The 24,766-nt window shown below is 43.0% G+C and overlaps 1 long non-coding RNA gene across 1 annotated transcript; it reads left to right on the plus strand.

Annotated features, from left to right (window-relative positions):
- Positions 1-17,838: 17,838 nt before the first annotated feature.
- Positions 17,839-24,306, plus strand: LOC148315962 (uncharacterized). The gene is made up of 5 exons (XR_015840489.1): positions 17,839-17,980; positions 18,639-18,758; positions 19,359-19,522; positions 20,758-20,946; positions 23,249-24,306. It is a non-coding gene; the product is annotated as an uncharacterized LOC148315962 (long non-coding RNA).
- The last annotated feature ends 460 nt before the right edge of the window (positions 24,307-24,766 follow it).

A 24,766-nucleotide genomic window follows, 5' to 3' on the forward strand; every position in this document is an offset into this window, starting at 1 on the left:
TTCCACGTCCTTGGTAGAAGATCGGTGCTGACGGGGTGGTCGTGAGGCCCGCAGCCCATTTACGCATATTATCTTGGATTGGTGTGATTGTTTGGCAGGCCGCTTTGCATTCATCTCTTGTGGCAGGCTTCCCAGGGCGCTGTTGTCCACTTGTTGAGGCAATCCCGGCTCCTTTTCTCGCTGGCCCTCCTCCTCAGCTCTCTCACCCTGACTTCCTTTTTCACTGTCACTGTCTCTTTGATCCTCGGCTGGTGCATTTCCTCCTTTTTTTCTCGCTCCTGTTTCTTCGTCTTTCTTTATCTCCATATTAAGTACTTTCTGCTTCTTCTCTTAAACGTCTTTCACTCTCTTTCTAAATCAGCACACATCTTTCTTGGAGATGATAACCACCGGACTGCACCACTCCGACTTGGAAGGCTCAATGACTCCAAGCTTCAGCATTTCCTGGAGCTCCTTGGTTAGTCTCTCCACCAAGTGTTGCGGAACTCGGTAGGGGCGCTGACGAATTGGTAATCCTTCTTTGAGACGAATGACGTGTTCTACCACCGTCGTCTTCCCTGGGCTGGCGGAAAAAAGAGAAGGCACCGTCTTGAAAATTAAGCACATCTCTGTGACTTGCTTGGGTTTCAGACGTGCCAGTGCAGGCGCATCTGTCGTCGTCGAGGACTCCATTACTCGATACATTAAGCTTGAAAATCCAACCACAGAATGTGTATTGCTGGGGCCAGAGCACCCGACATTGAAGCTAATCTTATGGAGCTAGCACGCAAGAGACCTAGACACCAGCGCAGTGCAAACAACGCTAGCTATTCAGATATAGTGATACACGTCGGCTCCAATGACACTAGTGTTACTGCCGTTTCAATGATACGCTGGCTAAAGAAAGTTTTAACGCGCACTCACTCACCATGGGTTGAAGTTGCGATGACGTTCGCTCGGCTTCACTGGTCTTGATGTTGATGTGTAGTTATGTATGTCACGTCAAACAGTCAAGGGTTAGTCTTAATCGTAGTCATTTCAGTCCAGATGTCATGCCGTGAATTCAAGTAAATCAAATAAATAAATCAATGGCTACGGTCTTCCAAACTTCAAATCAAAAACATACGCGCATATGCGGTAATCAATACAATATACTATCTTCTATCTTCCAGTTTGTACATAAATAATGCGTCTTGAGTAAGTGCGGTTGAAAAACGGTATCCGACCAGCGTTCCCCCACCTGTCCTGCATTTGTTATTTATGGATGAACGCAACCAGTGCTGACGTCATCAATTGCCCTAGTGGTGGTGTTGCCATACTGCATTACTCAAAAGAAAACTGCTCCAACAACTAGGATGAAGCAATCAGAGATCACAAAGAAAAAACATAGCAAGGACTTGTGATCTCGCCAGAAAGATGAGTCTGAGTCGAGTAATTGTCTCTGGCCCCTTGCCTGCGAGAGGCAATGATGAGAAAGACGTCGGTGTAGCCCTCATTTCCGAATTTAATCTAAAACTTAGTCCTCGTCCTAGCAATTCCTTCAAAACATTTGAAGTTCTCATTATGCGATCCACGGCCGCACTGCCGTTTTATCTTGCCGTTTTTTACCGTCCCCCTGGCTCTTACTCAGGCTTTTTAGATGAATTTTCTGAATTTGTGGCTGATTTGGTAACTCATGCGGATAATATATCATGGGCGACTTCAACATTCATATGAATCTCCCGTCGGAACCACTTACCGTGGCGTTTCGGACAATAATTGATATGTTTGGTTTCATGCAAATAATAGATGAAGCAACGCATATAAATGGTAACACGTTAGATTTGGTATTAACCCGAGGCTTAGCATCCTCAAAAATAATTGTATTACCATATACTAGTGCTATATCTGACCACTACTGAATCAAATTTGAAGTCTTGGCGCATTGCCATCGTTCTGACCATGATCAAAGCTATAGCAGCCGCAACATTAGCTCCTTAACCACCGCTGCGCTCTCTGAGCTACTCCCTTTAGTAACCGATTCGTTTCCTAATTATATTGGTACGATTGATGATCTTACAAACAACTTTAATGTCGCTCTGTTAAATGCGCCTGACTCCGTCGCACCTTTAAAAACTAAAACATGTCCAAAGAGGCTGACTCCGTGGTTTAATGAGGAAACACGCATACTGAAACGATTCTTGTAGGAAGCTTGAGCGAAAATGGCGTGCGACCAAACTGGAGGTCTTCCGTCAGGCATGGTGCGCTAGTTTATACAAGGAAGCGCTCAATCTAGCCAAAACTAATTATTACTCTAGATTAATTGTTTTACATAAAAACAACCCTGAATATTTATTTGCTACTGTAGCAATGCTAACGCAACAGCAACCAACCTCGGATAGCTCTTCCTATTCAGCTCACGATTTCATGCAATTCTTTACTCAGAAGATTGAGTGTATTCGTGATGAGATTAAAGACACTGTTCTTACAATTCCGTTGAATTCCGTCATAAATGGTGTTAATAGGGACATTAGGGCTGATAACTGTCCGAGAACCTTATCTCAATTTAAAAAAGTATCTCTTGAAAGCCAAACAAAATTGGTTAGTGGGGCAAAACCGACAACTTGTGTGCTCGATCCGCTTCCTGGCAAACTAATTAAAGAACTGTTTATGACCCTAGGACCGTCTGTTTTAAATATTATTAATCTATCACTTACCACGGGTATAGTACCAGCAGCTTTAGGACCGCCATTATGCGACCGCTACTTAAGCAACCAAACCTCGACCCAGAGAGTCTCAACAACTATAGACCGGTTTCAAATCTTCCGTTTATTGCAAAAATCTTGAAAAACTTAATGAATATATGACTAGTAATAATCAATTTGAACCTTTCCAATCAGGTTTTACCTAATGGAAGCTACGGAGGAGGAGGGCATGCTCGCGTCACAGTTAAGCCGAAGAGGAGCACCTTCCCCGGGCACGGGCGGTGTCAAGCGGCCCCTAAGTTTAACCGAATGGAAGCTCCGGAGGAGGAGGGCATGCTCGCGTCACAGTTAAGCCGAAGAGGAGCACCTCTTCCGCCCGGGCACGAGCGGAGCGCGAGGCTGTCAGTTATGAATGAATAAATAAATAAATGAAGAATGCCACCTTTCATTTCACTGGCATGATCCGTGCCTGTCATGCCGCGTGTGTTTTTGTTTTTTCAGCTGTGTGGGCGTTCCTCCAGCGATCGTCTCGCGCCATGTGGTCAGCTGCTGCGAGACGCGCCCACCAGCCCCGCACCGGATTCCCATTCACTCACTGATTACACTCACTATATAATCCACCTACACTGACTACCTGGCGTCGGATTGTTATCCTACTTGTGTCTGCGTTTGGAGAGTCCTGCTCAATCCTCCAGCTCTGCTGGAGGATCATAACATTCACAGGGCACACCGGACGGCGTACCAGCAGTTAAAAGTCGAAGTAATTAAATAAATACAAAAAGAAGTAATTGAATAAATACAAAAATAATGGCTGGGGAATAAACAAATAAGAAGTTTTAATAATAATTTTTTTTTTGTTATAACATGAATTTCACTCTCTCTCTCTCTACCCGTGTATATATATATATATATATATATATATATATATATATATACATAATTTAAGCATTTTTGAAGGTGCGCCGCTACTTCGCGGATTTTCAGTTTTCGCGGGTGGTCTCGGTCCCCATTAACCGCGATAACCGAGGGTTCACTGTATTACTCTTACTCGATCTTGGCGCCGCTTTTGACACTTGATCATAACATATTATTAAAACGCCTTGAAACTTGTGTTGGCATTTCAGGTTCAGCGCTTTCTTGGTTTAATTCGTATCTGTCGGAGACGACGCACCGTGTAATTCATGGCAATGCGACTTCTGATCTTTGTAAGATCACACGCGGAGTTCCGCAGGGATTGGTACTAGATGCTACCGCTTGGTGATATTATACGGAAATATCACATTAGTTTTCATTGTTATGCTGATGATACGCAATTATACATGCCGTTGGATATAACGAATCCGTGTGATTGCTATAAATTAGAGGCATGCCTTGCCGAAATTAAACTATGAATGTCTTTCAATTTTTTGCGTCTTAACTCAGATAAAACCGAGATGCTGATCATTGGACCAGCGCGTCATCGGTACCTTTTTCAAAGACACCACTATGAGTATCGATAAATTGCCCAAAAGGATTCAACAAAAAATCTCGGTCTTATATTTGACACAACTATGTCGTTTCAAATGCACATTAAAAATATTACTAGAACTGCATTTGTTCATCTGCGTAACATTGCTAAAATTCGCCCAATTCTATCAACTTGTGATGCAGAAATCTTAATCCATGCGTTTGTTACGTCTCGCCTCGACTATTGTAACGTTTTGCTCTCGGGTCTCCCCATGTCTAGTATTAAAAGTTAGTTCAAAATGCAGCAGCTAGACTCTTGACTAGAACGAGAAAGTTTGATCATATTACCCCGATACTTGCCAATTTGAATTGGCTTCCGGTCCACTTGAGATGTGATTTTAAAGTTCTGCTACTTGCCTATAAAATATTGCATGGCTTAGCACCTTCCTATCTCGTTGACCTCGTGGTACCATATGTTCCGTCCCGAAACCTTCGCTCACAAAATGCTGGTCTTTTAGTGATCCCGCGAGCCAAAAAGAAGTCCACAGGTTCTAGAGCGTTCTCTATTCGGGCACCAATGCTTTGGAATGTACTACCCTCAGGTATTAGAGGCGCCACCTCAGTAGAAATGTTCAAAACACTATTAAAGACGCATTTATACTCTTGTGCATTTAGTTGAACTATTTGTTGGCCTGTTTACTGCCGCTTTTTCTCTTATCTTCTCTTTTCTGCCCCCTCTTCCCCGGCTGGGGGATTAGGTGACGGTGACCCACTAGGAAGTTTAAGGCATTGACAAACTGGGCATGCACCTGTTCCAGTGATGTCGTCTTCCTGCAGCGCGACATTTATTTATATACTTTAGCATCTAATTTAATTATTTGTTGGCCTGTTTACTGCCGCTTCTCCTCTTTTCTGCCCCCTCTTCCCCTGCTTGGGAATTAGGTGATGGTGACCTGCTATGAAGATTACGGCACTGACCAACCGGGGAGGGACCTGCTCTGCCGAAGTCGTCTTCATGCAGCACCTCTTCTGATTTCCCTATATTTCAGCACTTCGTTGAACTACTTGTTGGCCTGTTTACTATTTCTGTTCTTTTTTTTCTGTTCCCAATTCCACGGCTTGGGAATTAGGTGATGGTGATTCACTTGGAAGTGGCTGTTCTGAATTTACCCCAAACTGACTGTTTCAAGATCAAAGGCTCAACCTCGGATATGCTGCCATGGCGATTACGGTCCTGGATGAGGACCCACTCCACTAAAGTCATCTTCCTGCAGCACTTCATTTAATTGACTCTCACATTATCTCATCTAACATTGTATAGCATCATTGTATGTGTCAAATGTTGCCCACTTGGCATCCAAAGCAGCCTGGTCATCCTGGAAGGGGGTTTCCCCCCCATCTGTGGTCCCTTCTCAAGTTTTCTCACTTTTCCCCCAATGGGGTTTTGAGTTTTTCCTTGCCCTCCTGGGGGTTAAGATCAGTGGATGTTGATTGTGGTTATGTAAAGCCCTTTGAGACTGTCTGTGATTAAGGGCTATACACATAAAATTGACTTGACTCGACTTGGACCAGAATAGAAGTGGATGAGGGAAAAAGGGAGGGGCGGTGTTGACTGATATTGTGCAGATGGAAGTAGGCTGACCGGGTTGTGTTATTATGCTTATGGAAAGATAGAGTGCTTTCAAGGATGACACCCAGACTCTTGACCTGAGGGGATGGGAAAACAATGGAGGGGCCAACAGGAATGGGAAAACTGCCAACTTTGGATTGTATTGATTTTGTACTAAAAAGAATAACTTCTGTTTTGTCGCTGTTAAGCCTCATGAAATTATTAGAAAACCAGTCATTGATTTCAGATAGACAAGAGGTGACGGAGGTGGGAGGGAGTGATATGCTGGGTTTGCAGGAGAACTAGAGCTGGGTGTCATCCGCGAAGCAATGGAAAGCGATATTGAATTTTCGGAAAATGCTGCCAAGGGGAAGGAGGTATATGATAAATAATAGGGGGGCCAGGACCGAGCCTTGGGGCAAACCTGAGGTGACTGGGAGGGACTTTGATGAGAAATTTTTAAGCTGGATGAACTGAGTGCGGTCTTTGAAGTATGAATGGAACCAGTTGAGGGCGGTGTGGGTGATGCCGATGGAAGAAAGTCTTTTGAGAAGGATGGTGTGTGAGATGGTGTCAAAGGCCGCAGTCAGGTTAAGAAGGATGACAATGGAGAATGAATCGGAGTCAGCTGCAATGAGGAGATCAGAGGTGACCTTGAGTAGAGTTGATTCAGTGCTGTGAAGTGCACGGAAACCGGACTGAAAGGGTTATTGCAGGTGAGATGAGAGTGGAGTTGAGTGGCGACTACATTATCTAGGACTTTTGAAATGAATGGGGCAGAGGTTCAGGAAATAGTACTGAGCGGCTTTTTCTTAATCTCATGAGAAAATGTACTCGGGCAAGCACAGTCGAAAAGAGTCGTGCGTTATCTCAGCCCAGCCTCACATTCTTCCCCCGGCACGGGTCTACGTCCAAGGGAAGGTCCTCTCCAGATTAATCATTGTCTGGATGGTTGATTCCCAGCTGGTCCCCAAGACTGGTATTCCACGGCTGGCCTTCTCCGGCGGGCAGTCTCTCCGTCTCTCCTGCTGGTATTCCCCTGTAATCTTGTCAGTGTGCATGTATGTGTGCTCCAAAATCAAATTATGTCTTTCAGAATGTGTTTTTGCAATGGCGTCCCCTTGAACCCTCCAATCAATCAATCAAATTTTATTTATAAGAGCACTTTTCATACATAAAATGCGGCTCAAAGTGCTGTACAATAAAAACATCCAAATTACAACGAAAAACTAAAACCCATTCCACCCACTCAACATAAACACAAGACACATCCACATACACGCCTGAACTCGCACACACACAGAACACTCGCATTCACACAACTTAATAAACCATCTTAGTAGAAAGACAGGGTAAGGCACAGAGAAACCATATGAGAAAATGTACCCAGGGTAGGTCATCCGCGCTGAGAGGGATGACGGCTCACGCCCACAGGGAGCTGCGCCAACACACAGACCCCTAGCCCAGACTGACCGGGGTAGACCCTACACATAGTGCAGAGGGCCCCGGTCCGCCGGGCCTAAGGAGCCTCCGGGATGAAGCCCCCTGTGAGAAGGCCAGCCACACCTCCCAGCGCGGAGGCCCCCCTTGAGGAAACACTGGAGCTAAAATATATAAAAGAAAATGATAATGCTAAACAAAAAAGAAGCTAAAAATTAAAGGACAATAATATAAAAAGACGAAGCTAAAATATATAAGAAAAATTATGATACTAAAAGACAGAGAAGAAGCTAAAAATTAAAAGACAATAATATAAAACGACGGAGCTAAAATATATAAGAAAAATGATGATACTAAAAGACAAAGAAGCTAAAAAAAATTAAAGACAATGATAATATATAAAATGACAATCCTGAATTAAAAGACTAAGATAAATTATTTAAAAGCCAAACAAAAAAGGTGAGTCTTGAGCAGGGGTGGGCAATTATTTTTTCCATGGGGCCACATAAGAAACATAAAATATTGTGGAGGGCCGGGCCAAAAGGCTGAACTCAATTCTGCATAATATTAATTGTATTTCTTTTTTAAAAAGCAGTAAATAGCACTGTTTTGACAAGCTGGCATTAAAGTTAAGCAATGAAACTAAATACCAAATAAACTGAAAAAATTAGGTTACCTTACAAAAATGTATTCATTCAAATTTCTCAACACAATGGTAGACAAAATATTAACATTTTTTACTATTTGTGACTCATATTAGTAAACATATTCTGTCACATTCACTTCAAAACACATTTTGAGTTCCATATACTGTTGGATAGTTGTGTAAAGGTTCTGAGCATTTTAAAGACATCACAATATTGTCTTTTTGCACCAAACATTAAGCAAGATACAACATATTGACTGTCACTGAACTGTGATTTTGAGAAAAAGTGTCCCAGTTCATTGTTATCTGGTGCCGTTTTTATATTTCTCTGCATGTTTCGTCTGGTAATGCCGACTCAAATTGTAGTCCTTCAACACGGCGATCTGCTCCCCGCAAACTAAACACACAGCTTTACCTCTAACTTCAGTAAATAAATACTTCGCTGTCCAATTTTTGTTGAAAATTCTACATTCGGCATCTACCTTTCTTTTTGTAGCCTGAGCGGACATTTTTGAGGGCGAACGTTGTCTTGTTGTGATTCAATCGCGCGCATGTCTTGATAAACGCATTACGTCATTATGTGCGACGCACATTGTGCGGGAATAAAAAAAAAAAACAATTTCAGAATAAAAGCAGTGCAGCTTTCGCCCATGAATGAGGTGAAATTAAAAAGTATGTTTATTTTGAAATTTCCAATTAACCTTACACTCGCGGTCAGAGTCAACCAAAGGTATGCGGCCCGGGCCATACAATGCCCAGGTCTGTCATACGGGCCAGTCAGTGCCACCCGGCGGGCCGGATGTGGCCCGCGGGCCGTGCAATGCCCAGGTCTGGTCTTGAGCCTCCTTTTAAAAATATCAACAGTCTCTGCGGACCTGATGTCCTCCGGCAGGCTATTCCATAGACGAGGACCAGAATGGCTGAATGCAGCCTCGCCATGTGTTCCAGTCCTCACCCGAGGAATAATTAACAGGCCGGTGCCAGAGGACCTCAGGGTCCGCGAGGATGGCCCAAGACCGTTAAGGCATTTAAAAACTAATTGAAGAACCTTAAAATCAATCCTGAAACACACGGGGAGCCAATGCAGCGATTTTAAAACTAAATCCAGTGCCCAATTTGGTATGTTTGCATCTCTATGGCCTATGTGGAGAATGTGCTTTGTCATATTTGTCCATGAAGTGCTGTCTGGCTTGTCATCAGTTTGTAATGTGCAGACTGAATATGTATGATGTGAATGTGAGTGTAGGTCATGAAAATACTATGTTCACACATTTATAAACTAAGTAATATAACTTTAGCATGTGAAAATAATATCATAAATCAGTAAAGACCATGACTACAATCAGTCATTCCTATGCGTAGTAGAATTAGAATTAGAATTAGAATTCCCTTTATTGTCATTGTACTCAAGTGTGCAACGAGATTAGAAGGCTCCCCTCTCCAGTGCAATACAACAATAATACAGACAAATATATAAATTAGATTAATAAATAAGAGAGTGCAATGGAATTTAGTACAGAATAGGGTATATAAAAACACATCACGATGCTGTTCTGCAAGGTAAGGGTGTTCTCGTGTGTGTGTGAGAGTTCAGAATGGAGATGGCTCTCGGAAAGCAACTGTTTCTCAGTCTATTGGTCCTCGATTTGATGCATCTGTAGCGCCTGCCAGAGGGCAACAGGTCGAACAGGTGTGAGTTTGGGTGGGTATTGTCTTTGACGATGTTGAGAGCCCTTCTGAGGCACCGGGCGGTGTAGATGTCCGACAGTGAGGGGAGAGGGCAGCCAATAATCCTTTGCGCTGTTTTGACTGTCCTCTGGAGCCTCACTCTGTCCGCCTCAGTGCAGCCGCTGTACCAGGTGGAGACACAGTACGTCAACAGGCTCTCAATGGACGAGTGGTAGAAGGCTAGCAGCAGCTTCCTGTCCAGGTTGAATTTCCTGAGGACTCTCAGGAAGTGCAGACGCTGGTGGACCTTCTTTACCACTGCTGTGGTGTTGTGAGTCCAAGAAAGGTCGTCGGAGATCTGTACTCCCAGGAACTTGAACGTGTGGACCCTCTCCACACACACGCCTTCGATGCAGAGGGGGGGCGGCACCGTCTTGTTCCTCCTGAAGTCGACGACAATCTCCTTTGTTTTTGCAGTGTTAAGGTGCAGTCTGTTGTCCTTGCACCAAGCTGTCAGTCTCTTTACCTCCTCTCTGTAGGCTGTCTCGTCACCTTCCGAGATCAGACCGACCACTGTCGCGTCGTCAGCAAACTTGACGATGGTGTTGTTGCCGTGGGCCGGGCTGCAGTCGTAGGTGTAGAGGGCGTATAGGAGAGGGCTCAGCACGCATCCTTGAGGGGAACCGGTGCTCAGCATGCAGGTGGAGGACGTGTAGGGGCCGAGCAACACAGTCTGGGGTCTGTTGGTCAGAAAGTCCTTAATCCAGATGCGTGTGAGGGCAGGGAGGCCGAGAATGTCCAGTTTGGCGACGAGGATGTCTGGGATGATTGTGTTGAATGCCAAGCTGTAGTCCACAAAGAGCATCCTTGCATAGCTCTGCTGTTGTTCCAGGTGGCCCAGCACAACATGCAGAGCAGTGTTGATGGCGTCCTCAGTGGATCTGTTAGCCCAGTATGCAAACTGGTAGGGGTCCAGAGTGGGAGGAAGGCAGTCCCTGATGTGCTGGAGAACCAGCCTCTCGAAGCACTTCATGATGACTGGTGTGAGAGCAACAGGACGGTAGTCATTCAGGTGGACGGCTGGTGACTTTTTGGGGACAGGAATAATGGTGGAAGTTTTCAAGCAGGAGGGGATGACTGCTTGAGCCAGGGAGCGGTTGAAGATCCTGCAGAATACATGTGACAGTTGGTGGGCACATGTTTTGAGGACCTTGCCTGGTATTCCGTCGGGTCCAGTAGCTTTCCTGGGGTTAACAGCCAGGAGCGCGCGCCTCACATCGTGTTCCTCTACGGTGAGTGGGGGGGAGTTGGAGCATGAAGTGCGGGGGTGTGACAGTTGGGGCGAGTCAAAGCGAGCAAAGAAGCAGTTAAGCTCCTCTGCCAGCGATGCACTCGGGTCTGCAGAGGTCGTGCTGCTGCCACGGAAGTTGGTGATGCTCCGTAGACCCTGCCACACCTCCCGTGGTCTGTTACTGGCAAGGTGGGCCTCCAGCCTCCCCTTGTAGGTTGCCTTGGCTAGCTTGATGCCTTTGCTCAGGTCAGCACGAGCCACCCTGTACTGGGCTTTGTCGCCTGACCTGAAGGCAGCGTCACGGGCCTTGAGGAGAGAGCGAACCCTGCTGGACATCCAGGGCTTCGCATTTGGGAAGGTCCGTATAGTCCTGTGTAGGGACACAGTTTCCATGCAGAACTTGATGTAGTCCACTACACAATGTGTGTAGACATCAAGGTCCTGATGATCAAAGAGGCCCCAGTTTGTGTCTTGAAAGCAGTCCTGTAATTCACTCATGGCGCCGTCACGCCAGGTTTTCACAGTCGTTGTGTTGGGCCTGAATCTGCGCCTGAGAGGGGTGTATGCAGGTGCGAGCTGCAAGGACAGGTGGTCTGACTGGCCGAGGGGGGCGAGTGGGAGGGCCCTGTATGCGTGCTTGATGTTCGAGTACACATGGTCGAGAGTGTTGTCTCCCCTCGTTGGGCACTTGACATGCTGGTGAAACTCTGGGAGTACAGTCTTTAAATTGGCCTTATTAAAGTCTCCCGCTACTACGTGAACGCCATCAGGGTGGGCCCGCTGATGTTTATTGATGACGCACGCGAGTAGCGAGAGCGCCGTGCTAGTGCTAGCGTCGGGAGGGATGTAAACAGCTGTGACAATCACGACCGTTAGCTCCCTCGGGAGAAAATAAGGCCGGCATTTAACGGACATGAACTCGATGTCGGGGGAAGAGTGCTTCTCGACGATCGTGCTATCGCCGCACCAGTTCACATGCACGTAAACACAGAGCCACCCCGCCCCTTCTCTTACCGGTGTCCCTTGTCCGATCCGCGCGATGTAGCGAGCGCCCGGCCAGCTGGATGCTAGCATCGGGGACGTCTGCGTGCAGCCAGGATTCCGTGACGACGATCACACTGCTGTCTCGCACATAGCGGTTTCCCAGGATTTGTAATCCCAGGTCGTCGATTTTGTGGACCACGGATCTGGCGTTGGTGAGGTACAGACTCGGCAGTGGTTGCCTATGGGGCTGCCGTCGCAGCCGTTGCAAGACACCGGACCTGCAGCCCCGCTTCTGGTTCCTCTCTCTGCGTCGCCTGCGCCGCCTCCCGGTCCCGATGACAAGCCACGGTGAGCCGGGCAGCCTCGCCAGTTCGTCCGGAATTTTGCGATCATAGCATATTCAGTAAATATAAACCTTCTAAATTAAATAATTGACATTCTGTCCCATAAATGTTTAAAATGCCGGTAATTGCCATACAATCCTTCAAGGGTCGACGAGCGATGTTCGGGAGGAGGAGCAGTGGTGGTGGTGCGTTTCCCTCGGGCATGTGTCGGTAAATCCAGCGGAGTTCAGCGGCAGTGGATTGAAGTTGTCCTGACACAGGTTGATGACATGACAGGAACAGGCAGAAGTGCGAGAAGCAGACTGGCCTGCGGGTCCACATGGCAGACAGGTGCTAACTTTGATAGGTAAGCTAAACTTTAGCCACAGTAGACGCGTCAGCGACTATGCAATCGGTGGGTGGCATTCATGAGAATCGGGATCGCTCAACATACAGATAATAATAAATAAAATCACTGTAACTGGAGGGATTGTAAACTGCTAAAGCAGGTACAACAAGCGGATCCAAAAAATTTCTGAGAGTTACCGGTGAGCAGTGGCAGCCAAACGTGCCAGCGTCCACTCAACCGGGAGTTGATTCAATATTCACAATATTTTATTATTTTGTCGTACAGTTGTTTAAAAATGGCTCGCTATCGCCCCCTAGAAAAAAAAACAACAAAAAAGAACAGCCCCATATCTCTGTTTCACCAAACTGAAAATTTGATGAAGTGTGTACAAAGCCAAGACCTAATAAAAAGTCTCATGGAGCCGTATGCTAAATTGAACAGGAAGTCGGCCATTCTAAATTTATCAGAATCCGAAATCCTTTTATTGTCATTGTACAGTGTGCAACAAGATTAGGGAGCTCCCCTCTCCAGTGCAATACAACAATAATTTAATCAAATATATAAATTAGATAAATAAGAGAATAAATATTGTGATGGAAAATAGTATGAAATTGGAGAAATACAACACAATACGTCGCTGTTCAGCAAGGTAAGGGTGGTCATGTGTGTGTGCATGTGTGTGAGAGTTCAGAATGGTGATGCTCTCGGAAAGAAAATGTTTTTCAGTCTATTAGTCTTTGATTTGATGCACCTGTAGTGCCTGCCAACAAATTTACTTCAAACATTGACGAGGCTTTGAAAACAAAAGCTGCTCTAACTTTAACTACAAGCAAATTCCTCTTGAAGATTCCTCACGTTATTTCTCGGAAATATTTCACATTTCCAACGTGCCAGTACCCCAACGTTGTCCGGGTGGCGAGGGCCCTTTATAGCTGCTCGCAGCTCTAGTTTTTAATTAATTTTTTTAAATCAATGGTGATGACAGTGAAATATGTCTTGTCTGGTATCATGATAGCTGGAGGATATTTTGTCATGATATTTTAGTCAGGCCTGATAACAGTGATGTATGCTGATTTAAGGCTACTTTTATTTTGAAATGCCGTATCAGATTTTGGTGGGACCGCAATTGATGGACAACTGGGGTTGTCTAGTGTCCCCCAAAATGGGTCTGATATCACGATAGCTCGAGGGTATTTTGAAATGATTATTTTAAAATCAGTGTTGATGACAATGAAATGTGCATATTTCAGGTGTTTTTTTTTTTATTGTGAAATTACACATCAGATTTTGATGGGACCACTTTTGATGAACAGCTGGGGTCGTCTAGTGTCCAACAAAACTAGTCTGGTATTACGACAGCTCCAGCTCTTTTATTTTAAAATGCCTCCTTACATTTTGATGGGACTACTTTTGGTGGAAAGCTGTGTTGTCTTGTGTCCTCCAAACCTGGTTTGGTATTACCATAGCTAGAGGATATTTTTTAATGAAATTTTAAAGTCAGGCATGATGACAGTGAAATGTGCAGATTTCAGGCAACTTTTAGTTTGAAATTACAAATTAGATTTCGATGGGACCACTTTTTATGGACAGCTGGGGTAGTCTCGTGTCCCACAAAACTGGTCTGGTATCACGAAAGCTCGAGCTATGTTTTTTTTAACTCAGTGGTGATGACCGTGAAATAAGCGAATTTCAGGCTACTTTTATTTTGAAGTGCCACATCACATTTTGATGTGACCACTTTTGGTGGACAGCTGGTGTGGTCTAGTATCCCCAGTCCTGGTTTGGTATCACGATAGTTTGAGGATATTTTTTAAAGATTTTTCTTTTAAATCAGTGTTGATCACAGTGCATATTTCAGGTGATTTTTATATTTTTAAATGCCACATCAAATTTTGAAGTGACCACTTTTTGTGGACAACTGGGGTGGTCTGGTGTCCCGCAGAACTTGTCTGGTATCACGATAGCTTGAGGATTTTGTCATGATTTTAATTTTTTTAATCATTGGTGACGACAGACAAATAAGCAAATTTTCACGCTTTTATTTTTAAATATCCCATCAGATTTTGATGGGACCACATTTGTTTTTACGGTTCCGTCACCACGCGAGTGGCTACCTGCTAAAGCAGCACGGCTCACTATTTGAGCCTTTTTCGCGTGTTTTTCCCTTTACCCAGTTTTATTTATTTTACCTCATCGCAGCAATGGACATCCAAATTGCGGTGGTTTTATTGCTGCTGGGGGCTGTTTTTTGCGTGATCGTGTCCGGAGATGTCACTGGGAGCTACGGATCAATCGTTTACACAAGAGATCAGCTGTTAGCACTTCGTGCTAACCCCGTGCCGACTCCCGGAGCGAGACCCGATATCCCCCACGAGTTGAGGAGGAAGAGACGGGGGATGTCGCACGGGGGCGAAACGCCAGGCAAAGAGGAGGCGTGACCACCCCGTCCTCCTGTCCGTTTTTATGGGAAATGTTAGATACCTTCCCAAGAAAATGGACGAGCTAACAGCGCTAACGCGGCACGAGAGGAACTTCCAATGAGCTAGCTTGCTGATGTTCACGGATTCATGGCTAACAGAGCTAACGCCGGACACCGTCGTGGAATTTGACGGCTTCCAAATACTACTTGCGGACAGGACACTGGAAAGCGGTAAGAGGAAAGAGGAGGGCTGGCTGTGTTTGTTAATGATAGATAGTGTAACCCTAGGCACATCACAGCTAAGGAGCAACTTTCCAGTCGGGACAATGAGCTGCTAGCTGTTAGCATGCGTCCATACTTGACAAGCATCGCGAGTTAACAAGGACGTGCACGTAACAGGTGCGTGAGTAAACTGCTTAAAACTTTGATCGTCATTCAGCTGACCTACAAATTGAGACGCTACAGTCAGTTGACAAGCACGAAAGATTCTATAAAACAGAAAACAAAATCACAACACACAGAAACACCAAAATCAAAGAAAGTCTTCACAACAGTCATTGTGCCCGCCAAGATGGAAAACAACAAAACCACCACGCCAAAGGCAGAACCTGTTTCAGTGGATGCTATTGCCAAACCATGTGCTAATTGTAATGGAGAGCAACACAGTCTCACAATTTGTAAGGAATTTAGGAGAAAGCATCACAAGGATAAGATTGACTTCTTGAGGAGCAAGGGTCTGTGTTTTGCATGTTTGATGCACGGTCGCATTAGCAGTTGCTGGAAACAAAAGCTTCAATGTCAAGAATGCTCTAGACTGCATCCTACAGCACTACACATTGTCCATAAACTTCTGCAAAGAAACAGCCTAAGACGATTGTGAATAGCAGTACCTATTAAGCGCCCTCGTACAAACAACAGAAACCTGGGGTGTCACTGGGGCCTGTAAATAGGACTGCATCCTTTCAATAATTCCGGGATGGGTCAAGGCACAAAAAGGAACCAAGACAGTGACGACTTACTGTCCGGTTTAAAAATGCCCTGACGCCTTTTTTAGACTGAAATAACTTACTAAAGTTTTCGTTTTGTGCCATTCAGAATGGGAGAGGGAGCCAGGAGGCGAAACAGCCGTCTTGCCAGTTCAATCCCGCACACCCTCTGACTCTCACCCTCCGTTCTGCCTTTTTATTGAAACTAACTCATCAATAACTAATCACCAGAAGACAGAAAAGCATCAACAACTAATCACCAAGAGACAGAAAACATCAATAACTCATGGTATAAAGGTCAGTTTAACTAAAGCATCAATAACTAATCACCAGGGACTCCAGCAGGCAGAAAATCATAACCCAAGGTCAGTTTAACTAAACACATCTTCAGGATACGGTGTCTGTGTGTGTGTGTGTTAAAATAACAAGTAAGTGTCTCTGTGTGTGTTAAACATTAATGAGTGTATAAAAACATGATTATGAATACACAAACTGATTACCTATCCTCAGCCCATCTTACATTTCCCCCCTGTTGTGGATTTAAAAATCATGTCCTTACGGCTTTAAGACAGATCATCATAATGAAATCATACAACAGTGTGATCATCAGTGGAGGAGCGAAAACCTCACATTAGGGAAAAATTCCCCTCCTCCCTTCCGGCGTAGAATGAGATCCTCATAATTTGATGACCATCAAGGGAATAAAACTTGTCCCTGGGGTGACTTGGTGGAGGCCCTTGCCTCGTTGTAGGAGAGGACAGCCGTCCTTACCTCCCGGATCTTCGTGTATGGTGTGTGTGTGTGTGCACGTGTGTGGACAGGGGCAAGAAGTCCATGTGTTTTTACGTTTTAGTGTCCAGTTTGAGTTCGTCATTCTCAACATTAATCAGGTTGTAACGGTACATTTGGGCAACAAACCTACGATTAACCATCATCTTTGTCATAAAAATAATGCAACATGAACAGACTAAACATAACAAAATGAAAACTATAATTATCCTTATATATTGTTTTTTTAAATTCTTCATAGTGGTCATAACATCAATAATTGTTTCATTTTTATTAAAAATTTAAATGCAGTAATGTACTCCAATCAAGGCTGATATTCCTTTGTTATGTACATCATTAATTTCCAAACAATATCTAATCTTTTTGTTCTGTGGCTTCAACATATTTATCATCTCATCAATATTAGCACCACAGAGTACTGAGTTTCGAGATCCTCACAATAGTCGTTCTCAAAATGATATATTTTTTTATCAATTTAGCTTTGTTAAGGTAAGATATTTTATTGACAATCTAACATTAATATGCAAAGAACATGTACATTAGTACGAAATGTAAAAAAAAATTGTGGTGGGGGGGGGGTGCGAATTGTTTTCTTCTTGGTAGGGGGGGCATGACAGGAAATAATTGAGAACCACTGGTCTAGTCACACACCAGCTCGGGTTCATTCCCTACCAGAGAAATGACATTCCATGTCCCCAGAGCTAGGCGCTTTATGTTGCCGGGGATTGGACTGCCTTTGACTGCCTCCTAGCTCAAAGGAAACCCAAATTCTTTGGTCCCGCCCACTGGTAGTGAGCCGAAGCCCTTGTATTAAATAATAAATAAATACATAAAATAAAAAAATTAATAAATTTAAAAAACGGACCGATCCACTGCTTGGGTTAGTTTGACCCACCTTGAGATCCGTTCCCACTCAGTGACAGTGTCTACAAGCCACTGCCACCAGGCCAGTGAACCGACGTCCAGGCAGTGACAAAAAACGTGATCAAATTACATTGCTCATCATAAGGTGTTTGTGAGACGCTCTTTGTATGTTTCCTCAATTAAGACCTGTTTTCCATTGGTGTATTTGAAAAAAGTGGTGAACCTGTTAAATTCACTACAAAACGTTAAGAAGATGAAAGTAATGTTTGAAGGAATATTATTTTTCTATCGACATGCCGGCGGGCGGGCACAGATAGAGAGTGATAAAGCAGCACCACCCGCGCGGGGCGTGCTGACGAAAGGCAAGCCCTCCTCCTCTCATCGCGTCCTTATTAAGACCGAAAAAAGACGCTGTTGAATTTGACCTATTCGCAGTTTGAGCAGGTGCTTAACGCTGGAGAATATCACCACTTCGAAGTTCGAACTGCTGTTGAAACGGAGAGGTAAGTGTTTTTCGTTTGTTTTTATTCAAAACATGCCTCGAGTGCATTTGTTCATGGTTAGAGATAGTTGTGTGGAAAACACTATACAAAGTAGCACCATGGATGTGGGCCTACAACACTGGCCTAGCAAACATGTGCTCCTACATCGACATAATTGACGAGCTCCAGTTAAGCATTGAATAATTATAAAACGTCATGGTGCTTTTACTCATTTAAAGAACTAAACCGACGCGTATTTTCATCCGGTGGTCAGGTTTGCATTGAATGTGAGCACGAGGGACGCTAGCTTGTTGCGTTAGCTTTGCGGAGCTAACAGCTTGCACTTTTGTTATAGAACAACAGAATGCAAGTACCATGATAATTTCTGTCATTAATTTTTGTGTAAGACACGATGTTCACTGGTTAATTACATGATTCTTAAAGCAAAGGTTACTGTGAATGCAATTTTGGTAAGATTTTTGTAGTCACACTGCATAAATCTGTCTGTCTGTTGTTTAAACTTCAATATAAACTATTATGGTTGAAATCGTTAATTGGGATGGAGGGATTGATATTTTTTTAATTTATAATTTATTTTTCTTACACTGATATTGTTAAAACTCCATTTAGCCTGTAGTATTAATAATTCTCAACACAAAACTGTCTTTTTTCTTTATAGAATAAACAATGCCTTCCCTGAGATGCAGGAAGTCCCCAAAGCAGGATACTATTGAACATGCAGTCAAGGGTCTGGACAAGACTGCAGAGTTAGAAGCGAAGTATATAAACTCATTTAAAGGTATGATGTTAACGCTTTTGCTAAGATATATTATTGTTTTCTGATAACCAAGCTGACATCGTTTTTTAAGTGGTTATTTTACATTAAGAGTGTCTTGACCTTTTCTTTTGTCAGTTTCAAGTTATTTCAGTGAGCGTGAAACCTGATGGTAGGAGTTCTATCTAAATTAAGGCTGTACTTGATGACGCCCTCCGGCATTTTTATACCACAATAGACCGGTGAACAAGTCCGATATTGATAGTCTAGTGTAAAGCACGTTATACGTCACAGAGATCACGTGACGCGATCCAATGTGACTGTGTATACAGTGTATGTCATTGTTATGAAACTAAATAATCTTAAAGTTTTTTTTTTACGTAACCAGGTGCCATTGACATTTGTACTTTCAGTCCTAATACATACTGGCTAATGCAATGCTGGAAAATGAATTTTGGCTGGTCTGTTCCTTTAAAATCATAAAGAAGGGCTCTGCTCTATCCCTCACAAGAAGCAATGTTTCAAACCACCCTACATTAGTATAGTGGCCCAAATGAATATGATGACTCCTTATTTGTGTGCTTAAAAATATGACGAAGCTATCTTGATTTCCCTGTTAACTAGGTTGAGGAGTATTTACCAAGGCCCCTTTCAGGAAAGACGACTTTATTCTTTATTATGGAGTACAGAGGAAAATTTATAGATTCTGATGAATCTCAACGCAGGAAGATGGATGGAAGAGGCACTGTCTTTTTGTTTGACTTCCGCCGGCAAGAAAAAACTTGGAGGTGAGGCAAAGATTGAGATGTTATCTTATTTTTGTTTTTATTTAAAAAAATAAACACATACTCATCCCATAAGTGTTAGGGGAAAAATCATTCTCTAAGCAAAAATGTATACCGTATTTTCACACCCAAAAGACGCGCCGTGTCAAAGGGCGCAACACCTGTTGAGGCCGCTATTTGTAACTGGATGCACCGCCTGACAAGACGATAGCACAGCTGCTGTTAGCATAGCATGAACTTGGCAGAGCTGCCCACACTGACACAGCCGATAGCAGCCTACTATGCCCCAATAACATGAGCAATCACCCCATTGTTGCAGCAGACGCCAAGTCTCTATTGACAATAGCTGACAATGGCTCAGGCCAATATTAGGTGCATTGGCAATAGCCTACAAAGCAACGTCAGGGGAGGGACTTGGCTGCTCACCACACTCCTTAGAGTCACGGTTTCAAAAAAAAATAAAAAACTCATCATACAAGCAAACAATGAAACATAGAAATAAGATTAACACAAACATGTATCTCTCATGCCATCAATATACCCAAAAAAAATGAAAATAATACAAAAGCCACTCAGCCTTAGCTAATTCAAGCAATGCATTCTGGGAGCAGAGACCCACAATCCCATAGCTGTTTAGAGAGATTTGCATGGCTGTTTAAAGAGATGTGCTGTTATGCTTTGGACTTTTTGTCTGTTGTCTAAACCTGGGACGTTTCTTGCTTGCAATAACATAAATGATAAGACAGACTAAAACATTGTGGACAGCTGCCCTTTGTCCAGCTTTTTCCAACACCATCACCCAAACATTATAGTCAGATAGTGTATTTGTCACGGTCGATTATAAGCATGGACAACTCACTCTTTGCCCAGCAGGGTGTGCTAACATGCACTTCCAACAGCTCTTTGATGACAAGGGCTGATGGACGTGAGTGGTACTTTGTCCATTTAATGGACGCATCAACTGACAGGGTGCTTTCTTTGCTTATGACTGCGAAAATACGGTAATTACTTTTATTCATGCGTTGAATCTGTACAAATGAAAATATAGACCATGAAGTCTCAAAGACAAGCTGTTAATAGGGTCTGATTCCAATAGAAATTTCTTGTATGATTTGATTTAGAAGATTTAAAAATTGTGGATTTCCTATTTTTATGTTTTGTGTACACAAGATTGTCTCAAAGATTAATTTCTGACTTTGATTGAATAATTGTTTTTTTTTTTTTAAATCTATTTTAAGTGTTGATGCCGCTCAAGAAGATGGCAGTCTGGGAAGACTGGTTAATGATGACCACATGCACCCCAACTGTAAAATGAAGAAGAAGACAACAGAGGACAGACCACACCTCTGTCTGTTTGCGCTCCGAGACATTGATGTTGGCGAAGAAATAACTTAAGACTATGGACCAGCTGGCCTTGGAGAACACAGGTTTGTAAGATGCATCTTTAAGTACAATAACAGAGCCCACTTGTGGTGTTCTGGTGATGTAGTTTCCAATTAGTTTGGCAATCTAATAAATGTATGTTGAGGTTTCTATGGAAGTTGAACATGCTGACTGACTGGGGGAGTTCTCCATTGTCCACTATCTGTAATTCAAATTTGTGGGTCTGAGTCAAAGTTTGGCTCTTCAGGAACAACGAACTGGTCAGGGAGTGACAGTATTACAAAGTTCTGCGTTACTCTTTTCTGGGCGGTGGCCCTGTTAGGCCATCATATGCCATATTGCAAATATCCCCATTGTGGGACTAATTAAGGACATCTTTATGTTGTGGTTTCCCTACCAGAACCAGCACCAACCCTGTATATTCATGATATAAAACACTGTTTCAATTTGATATTTAGCCTTTCTATACTGTAAAAATAGAAGACCCCAGGCTTTCCTGCGCTCCCTTGCCCAATTGGTGGTGTTCAGGAGACAACCTGGGACTGAAATATCAGTCACAACCAGTGTTGTTTTCGTCACTGATGACGATGACGAAAATACTTCGTTAACGCCCCTTTTTTAATGACGATGACAAGCTAAACGAGGTTCTTTTATGACGAAAACATGACGTGATGTACATGAATTTTTTTCGTTGACGAGACAAAATTGTTAGCATGTGGTTCATAAATTATTTTATGTTGCTTTTAGTGAAATAAAGCCACAACAGTTGCCCAACAAAATGTTTTGCTTCTCTGCTTATTTTGGAGCAGTGAGCATTGATTCCACTGTTGCCACTTTTTTCTGTTTGTAATGAAGAATCCTTTGTAGTCCATCCAAAAGTCTTTGTTATTGGGTGGAAACCTTGAATGCCTTGTTTTAACTCAAATGGACTTAAACCCATCCATCCATCCATCCATCCATCCGTTATCTGTACCGCTTCTCCTCACTAGGGTCGCGGGGGGTGTTGGAGCCTATCCCAGCTGTCTTCGGCAGTAGGCGAGGTACACCCTTGAATTGGTGTCCAGCCAATCGCAGGGCATACATAGACGAACAACCATCCACGCTCACACTCATGCCTAGGGGCAATTAGAGTGTCCAAGCAACTTGCCATGCATGTTTTAAGAATATGGGAGGAAACCGAATTACCCAGAGGAAACCCACGCAGGAAGGCCGGAGCCAGAATCGTACCTACGACCTCAATATTGTGAGGCCATCCTGCTAACCAGTTGGGCCACCGTGCCGCTTGGACTAAAACCTTTGTGAATAAATTGACGAAAACTAGGGTAAAACATTTTTTGCGTTTCCGTCGATTAAAACTGGACTAAAACCCTTTTTTTAGTTTTCGTTGACTAAAACTGGACTAAAACTATAACGAATTGGGATGACTAAATGTGATGTAAACAAATCAGCACTTTGTCCAAATTACTTGGACAAAATCTAAAATGCCTGCCAAAAACAACACTGGTCACAACACGTGTCTACAGAAGATTAATTGGCATGGGCGAAATTAATTAGTTTTATTTCATTCATGAGCTTATGTTTTGTTTTGGGTGGCTAAGGCTTAAAATGTGTAAAAATCTAATCCAACCTCAAATATAATTAATTCAATAAATTTATGATGCTACTAAAACATCGAAGCAGCCTCCTCCAGGCTTTACAGACTCAGAAATGGAGGTATGCGTATCGTGTACTCATCCTGTCGTGTCTCGAGATGTTAAAATTGCAGTTCGATAGACGTGTGCTGATTAGACAAGACTTCTAATATATCTGGTGTCACAGGATATTTGTCAGTGAATGTGTATGTCTGGTTTGAGGCTCACTCAGCTTTTTCTTGTGTTGTGGGGTCCAGTTGAGTTGAATTGCGTGTCAGGTATGTTGGCCATCTGACACCCAACTGTCAGGTTTGTGTTTGTGGGGACCCCGTAGAGCCATTTTTATTGTTGACATAAATCATAGCTAATCATCTTTTCCTTCATTATCATATGAAATACAGTTAGGAGTTGTATGTGCCTTTACTATGTTATAATCTTAGAACCTACCAGCCACTACAGGTGTCCGACAAGAAGACTTTTGGCTGTCCTGTGCTCCATTGCGGCCCTGGTGGCATTCAAAAGACAACCTGTGACTGAAATATCAGTCACAACATATCTCTACTGAAGATTAATTGTCATGCGCTAAAGTAATTGGTTTTGTTTCATTCGTGAACTTGTTAGTTTTTGTTTTGGGTGGCCAAAGCCTAAAATGTGTAAAATTCTGATCCATTTTCTTTTTTTTATTCATTAAATTAATATTCAACTTGTTCATTAGGATGGAGGACAACCGACAATGACTGAATCGGCTGAGGTTGATGCCACCAGAACATCGAAGCAGCCTTCTCAAGTTTTGACAGACTCTGAAAAGGAGGTATGCGTATCATGTGGTCATCCTGTCGTGTCTTGAGATGTTAAAATTACAGTTAGATAGACCTGTGCTGGTTGGACAAGTTTTCTAATATATCTGGACATAAATCGTAGCTAATAATATTTTCCCTCATCATCATATGATATACAGTTATGCGTAGTATATGTCTTTACTATGTTACAATCTAAGAACCTACCAGCCACTACAGTTCTCTCATTGGGAGACTTAAGCTTTCGTCAGGCTGTCGACTGCTGCATTGCCCTCTTATTGGCTTTAAGTACACAACCTGTAACTGAATTATCTGTCAGAACAGAACCTATGTGTCCACAGCAGGTGATTTGGCATGTGGATTCTTCAGATTTTTAGAAAATAGGTAAAATTGTGATCAAAAGTTTAAAATGTCTAAAATTCTGGTATAGTTTGCAATAGTATATCTATTAAATCATTTCAAAACTTCTTAACAAGGATGGAGAACATTGGCTGTGACCGAATTGGTTGAGGTTTACATTACCAGGACCATTGAGCAGCCTCCTCGGGATCTACAAATTTAGGAATGAAGATATGCATCCCATGTTACAATCCTGTTATGGCCCGAGGTTATGAAGTTGCAGTTACATATTGGGCTGGGCGATATGGCTGATAAGTACATAGCGATATAAGTATTTCATATGGGTCCATCGATACACATTGAATTCTTTTTTTCATATTATTTTATTCATTATTTTTTTTATTTTCCAATATTTTCACTGCCCTGTTAAAAAAACATTTAATGTAGTTTTCCTCCCGGGAGCTTTTTGTTACGGTCAATTAATTTTGTTATTACATTATTTTGTCATATCATTCATCAATATTTTAGTTTTTTTTTTTTTTTTTCAAATAGAATTAAGACCTTTTTCTGTGCAGATTCCTCTGGGGATTAAGTATTTAATGGGTTCTCAATTTTCTCTTGGACTCTGATGCAACCCAGTCTCCTCCCTTGGACAAAAAATATGGGCTGAATCTTCCTTGGAATAACGACACAGATTCTGACGAATCATTGTCAAATCCTGTAAAGTTCATAAAACACGACGTTAAGCTTTCAACTGCTTTAATTCACCGCCATCTTCCTCCTCCAGGCGAACACACAACACACCAGAGAGCCACACAGGTTCTTGCGATATCCGCGCACAACATGCGGGAAGTTAACAATCTCCCTCTTTCTTTAAACAAAAAAAATAAAATAAGAAAAGTGACAGCAATCCTGAACATTTATAAAATGCATTTAACAAAACACAAATTCAAGGAAAAATTCACATAACAGGTATAACATCACTGCACCAATACTCCTTCTTCTAGGGCTTTAAGAAGCATCAGGGGAGAAGCACCTTTTTTTGTTAAGCAGTCAGCAAGTTGTGACTTTGCATCTGACCAGTGCACTTCTTTGAT

Source organism: Idiotropiscis lumnitzeri, unplaced genomic scaffold (genome assembly GCF_059441095.1).
Source record: "Idiotropiscis lumnitzeri isolate Australia: NSW breed Sydney's pygmy pipehorse unplaced genomic scaffold, RoL_Ilum_1.0 HiC_scaffold_29, whole genome shotgun sequence".
Classification (NCBI taxonomy): domain Eukaryota; kingdom Metazoa; phylum Chordata; class Actinopteri; order Syngnathiformes; family Syngnathidae; genus Idiotropiscis; species Idiotropiscis lumnitzeri.